Raw genomic sequence first — 6,259 nt, 5'->3', positions numbered from 1 at the left:
AGCAGGGTGACAATATACAGCCTTGATGTACTCCTTTTCCTATTTGGAACCAGTCTCTTGTTCCATGTCCAGTTCTTTTTTTTTTTTTTTTTTTTCATTTTTTTTAAATTTTATTTTTTAACTTTACAGTATTGTATTGGTTTTGCCATATATCAACATGGTCCGCCACAGGTATACACATGTTCCCCATCCTGAACCCTCCTCCCTCCTCCCTCCCTATACCATCCCTCTGGGTCATCCCAGTGCACCAGCCCCAAGCACCCAGTACCGTGCATCGAACCTGGACTGGTGACTCATTTCATACATGATACTATACATGTTTCAATGCCATTCTCCCAAATCATCCCACCCTCTCCCTCTCCCACAGAGTCCAAAAGACTGTTCTATACATCAGTGTCTCTTTTGCTGTCTCGTATACAGGGTTATTGTTACCATCTTTCTAAATTCCATATATATGCGTTAGTATACTGTATTAATGTTTTTCTTTCTGGCTTACTTCACTCTGTATAATAGGCTCCAGTTTCATCCACCTCATTAGAACTGATTCAAATGTATTCTTTTTAATGGCTGAGTAATACTCCATTGTGTATATGTACCACAGCTTTCTTATCCATTCGTCTGCTGATGGACATCTAGGTTGCTTCCATGTCCTGGCTATTATAAACAGTGCTGCGATGAACACTGGGGTACACGTGTTGCTTTCATTTCTTGATTCCTTGGTGTGTATGCCCAGCAGTGGGATTGCTGGGTCATAAGGCAGTTCTATTTCCAGTTTTTTAAGGAATCTCCACACTGTTCTCCATAGTGGCTGTACTAGTTTGCATTCCCACCAACAGTGCAAGAGGGTTCCCTTTTCTCCACACCCTCTCCAGCATTTATTCTAACTGTTACTTCCTGACCTGCATATAGGTTTCTCAAGAGGCAGGTCAGGTGGTCTGGTATTCCCATCTCTTTCAGAATTTCCCACCGTTTATTGTGATCCACACAGTCAAAGGCTTTGGCATAGTCAATAAAGCAGAAATAGATGATTTTCTGGAACTGTCTTGCTTTTTTGATGATCCAGCGGATGTTGGCAATTTGATCTTTGGTTCCTCTGCCTTTTCTAAAACCAGCTTGAACATCTGGAAGTTCACAGTTCATATATTACTGAAGCCTGGCTTGGAGAATTTTAAGCATCACTTTACTAGCATGTGAGATGAGTGCTATTGTGCAGTAGTAATTTGAGCATTCTTTGTCATTTCCTTTCTTTGGGATTGGAATGAAAACGGACATTTTCCTGTCCTGTGGCCACTGCTGAGTTTTCCAAAGTTGCTGACATATCTAGTGCAGCACTTTCACAGCATGATCTTTTAGGATTTGAAATAGCTCAACTGGAATTCCATCACCTCCACTAGCTTCGTTCGTAGTGATGCTTCCTAAGGCCCTCTTGACTTCACATTCCAGGATGTCTGGCTCTAGGTGAGTGATCACACCATCGTGTGTGTGTGTGTGTTTGTGTGTGTATAGGTATTTCTAGTTACAAATATATATATATATATGTATTTCTATACATATATATACACATATATGAAAAAGTTTTATCTTGAGGCATTTAGTTCCCTATTTATGGAGACTTAGAAATTCTACAATCTTCTGTAAATCCAGGAAAGCCAGTGATATAATTTAGTCCCAGTCTGTAGGCCTGTGAACCATGGGGTCTGGTGGTGTGGATCCTAGTTGAAGGGAATGGGAAAATGAGAAATGTTCTATCTCAAGCAACGAGTTAGGAAAAAGGGGAAGAATTCTTCCTTTCGCTGCTTTTTGTTCCATTTCGGCCCTCAGCAGGATATATGATGCTCACCCACATTTGGGAAGGCCTTCTATTTTACTGAGTCACCAATTGAAATGCTCATCACATCCAGAAACACCCTCACAGATACAACCAGAAATAGTGTTTAATTGAGACATTCCATGACCAGCCAAGTTGGCACATAAAATTAGCCATCATAGTGAGTAGGGCAACATCATGGACTGCTGCATAACACTGTTCACACCATGAGGTCTCAAACACCCTCCTAAATGATCTTTCCCATGGGAAGGACAGTGCTACCATTAGACCATCTTTCCTAGGAGCCCTGTGAAATTTATGAGCATGCAATCCAGTTAAGGGATCCAGGGGTTATGTGGCCCACACACCCTGTAGAGGGTAGATGAGTTAAACACTCAAGGTAGTCAAGCCTAGTGGAGCCGCACCTTCTTGTTTGTATGACCCACAAATGGAGGGCAGGTTCCTAAATCTCTCAGGAGGCCTCCAGGGGAAGCAGTGGGCTTCCAGTCCCACTCTGAATATCTGTGAAATTTAGCAACCTTTGTAGCAGAGATATGAATTCCTCATATATTTCTTCCTATAACAACAGGATAAATAACGCTTCTTGTGGTTGGGCTGGGAACATGAATTCAGGAAAAGGGGTAGGGAAGTGATTTTTGCCTGGGCATTGTAGGGAGGACAACATTTTCACAGACAGAAAAGCAGGAAACGATATGAAAATCTTGAGACGGGTGGTACTAATCCTAGGAGGCTTCTGTGTGTCAGCTTGTTGTCAGTGTTCCATGGTCTTCCCAAAATGTCTGCAACTTGAACTGACTTGCAAATTTCCAAGTGCAAACTTTGGTTCCTTCATACTGTGCCCAGCCCACTACTATCTGATCCCAGAGTTCATAAACAATTCCCCTGGAACTCTGCTCTGGTATATCTCCATGTCCATCAGTAATATGAAGATCTCACAGTATGCCTGGAAGGAGTAAAGCTTGGATGGCTTCCTGGAAGGGGAGTTAATTGTCCTAGGCCTGTTTACATTTTTCTTTGTAAACTGAAAGCACACGCTTACCAAAGTCTAAGGTGACAAGAAACAAAGAAAAAGATCTGGATAAAGAGCCAAGAAGTAGAGCTAGGCACTGAGGGATGGACACACATATAGAAAGAGGACTAGGAGCAGAGATTTCATTACTTCAGCTGGGCCTTGAGAAACGGACAATTTCCCACCAGAAGACCTAAGTGAGAGGAGTGGCCAACCCCCATCAATTATCGGAGGCCTACCAATGAGGATGTTGGGAGGCGGGGCCGTGGAAAAGTTTCAGAAGAAGCCTTAGTGTGTGAATAAGGGCCAGAGTGATCTCCTGACTTTCTGAATTGTCCTGTGGGGTTTCTATCCACCGTTCTCCTCAGTTAGGATTTGACATGGCGGCTTCCTTTCCCGATATCTCAAAAGTGTACGTTTTATTTACTTTATTCGTATTTGGCTGTCTGCGGTGTGATTTGGAGAGTCCGGTAGATGATGTGTCGTAATGGACATCTTGACAGACGTTTCGGTTGGCTTCTGGATGGATGGCAGAGAAGGTCTCTCAGTCACTTCCGGGTTTGGTATTTAGCGTTATTGTAACAGCCTGATGGAACTTGGAGAAGATTTTCTTTGTTTAATTGTGGGTCTTGGATACCCCCTTCCCATTAATGGTCTTAATGTTTTGTAGTGTTTGTGGATTACTGTGAGGAAAGGGCGGGTGTAGGTGGCTGGGTGGTGTGGGGATGGCACACAGTTGGGTGATCTTTGGTCGCCATGGAGCTGATTCTGCCTTGTATTTTGCCTTGCATGTTTGGGGTGGATATATCATTGCTGGGTTGGTTCAAATGTTGATCTTGGCCATTTTTGCGACCTTTCTTAACTATTGAGGGTGTTTTTGTTATTTCCCACGTGAAATGAGAAAGTAAGTCTCTGAGTGAGCGTGTGCAATGTTATGTTAGCTGACAGCCCTTCGCTGCCTTGGTGTTTTGTGTTTTATTTAACAACATGGCTTTAAGTTTAATATCATTTGTTGGTTAACTTTCGGAATGCTCTTCTTCACGTGTTGCCTTAGAACACAAATCCTGAGAATTTTAACGTGAAAATTGAGTAAACAGATGGCTTGATTGGCTCGTGGCTCATTCACAGACCCTGGACATGGTCTTCAGTCACCTTGGAAGACTGTTTTGCATTTTGTGTATGTTTAAGATTGTTATATTCAAGCACAAATGTCCCTTAAAAGATTTGGTGATGTTTGCAGGTTACAAATTAGAAAACAGCCGTCTCTTGGGCTGCTGCTTTCTTTCAAACCCAGAAGGCAATCAAGCACCCAGTGTTCTTTTTCCTTTTCCTTTTATTGTACATTATAATGGTGTGTGCCTTTTCAGGGCATTGCAATCGTTTTACTTTGCTTAATTGTGATCTTGGTCATGTTTCACAACTACTCTTCAAATAGACGTATTTTCAATGGGCATATTCTGAATTGAATGGACTGGCTGGGTGCTTGAGTTTGCACAGTCTTGGTGAATATGCTTGAGCCCTTCTTGTCGGCCAAAACTGGACACTCTTAACATTTTAATTTTACATGTTCATCCCGCTTTATTCAATTAAGTTTGTACCTGAGGCTCCCCAGAATTTTTTTTTAAATGGTTTTGTGCAAATTTCAATTTATAGGAAATGAACTTCACCTCTGATTTTGCTTTATTTTGCATTATAATTTCTTTTTTGATAGAGTTACTTTGTTTATATTCTGGTATTGTTCCCTCTTCATAAACCTCCTTAAGAATAAATATTGGGGAATAGTCTTGATTTTTAAATGCAGGACGTAGTCATGTGATTTTGCTTTGATGTGTTATGACACAGAATGCATTTCATCTGACTATGTCCTCCAGGTACAAAATTTAGGATTTTGTTTTGCTGAAAAATTACACACTGGATATCATTTAGCCCAGTTGAATATGGGTCTTGGGCTGTTTCATAAGATTTCTGTAAAGGTTTTTCTTTATCTCCTTTGCAGAAATAAGGAAAAAATTGCTCCCATTGGCTTTTTAACCCTTTTTTACCAACAGTGACTGGCGTTAACCTGTCTACGGGCCAAAGCTCTGAAAAAAGAAAGAGAAAAAGGTGTTCCCTGAGATGGCTCTAATAAATAAATGTCATAGCCTTTCACTGTAATGTTACATAATTACTGTGTGATGTTTGTTTAAAGCAGGACGAACCATTGGTTCATTTTGAAGGGCGGCCATACCTCTGAAGATCAGTATCTGTCTTATGTTACCTTTCATAACATTTGGCCTAGTCTAATGGGCATAAGCAGTATCATGGGTTTCCTGGGCTCAGTGTTTTGAGGAGCTTCACTACATAAGGGAAACAGGGTTTTGGTCACAGGCTCCCAAGTTTATACAGTTCCAAGTTACATAATTTTCCTGCAGTTGTGCTAGTCTGTCTACCAACAGGCAATCTTGTTGCAGATCTCCTTTAGGACCTATGATGGAAAAGTCCAGTGCTGGTCAGCTTAGGGGACTGTCAAGTGAAGAGTGGATCTGGAACCAACTGACATGACTGACTAGAAAAGTAAGAGCAAGCTTATGTTATGTGGGGCCAAATGTGCTGGGCAGAAGGTAGGACTTTTTCCCTGTCACGTGAACCACAATTGAAGATGGCATCAAAATGCCTTTCCTGGGTCTCTAAAAGAACAATGTCAAGGTCTCTCCCTGGACAGGGCTTTCTAATTCTGTGGTAGAAACTGTTAATGGAATCAGTTCATTAAACAAGACAGTGGTATCTTTTTCCAGTCCTTAACCATGTTCCTCTGTTCCTTGTGGGTGCCTCTGTTGCAGACACATTGACTTTTAGGATGTCTGTTTTCAAAATCACCTGATTTTGACAGTTTACCATCAAAGGGTTGATCTCTCTTTTTATTCTCGTTGGAAACTCTTGCAGTAGCTGGCAGCAGTGAGATGAACTGGATTGGCCTGTTGAAAATAAACCTCATGAATTTGGAATGTGTGCTGCTTGGGTGCCTTTTTTCCTAGTATGATAATATGGATCTGAAGTTAATTGAAAACATTTCTGTCTATTAAAAAGGGTAAAATGGGACCTGTGGACCAAGTGGGTTGTGGTCAATGGTGGTATCCCAGACCAGTTCCACACGTGATAAGGATCCTGGGAATATAGTGGAAGTAATTGTCAAGTCAGGAGTGAGTGCTCCTTGAAATTTTCACGCTTCCAGTAATTCGTGGCTATATGTTTGCTTGCAGACATTACTGAGACCATACCTCGTGTTTCATCCACAAACTGCCTCCAGTGTCTGAGTCTGAAAGTCTCTTGGCTCTCTCTTACTATCATCTTTGAGCTTGACACCCTCCACTGTTTAAAATATTCTCAGAGAGCCTTTATTTTTAATAGCATATTAAATATTTTATTTAAATTAAGAAATACAA

Source organism: Bos grunniens, chromosome X, assembly GCF_055505025.1.
Source record: "Bos grunniens cultivar Pamir isolate PY7600 chromosome X, Bosgru_T2T1.0, whole genome shotgun sequence".
Taxonomy (NCBI): domain Eukaryota; kingdom Metazoa; phylum Chordata; class Mammalia; order Artiodactyla; family Bovidae; genus Bos; species Bos grunniens.
This window is presented reverse-complemented; position numbering follows the sequence as displayed.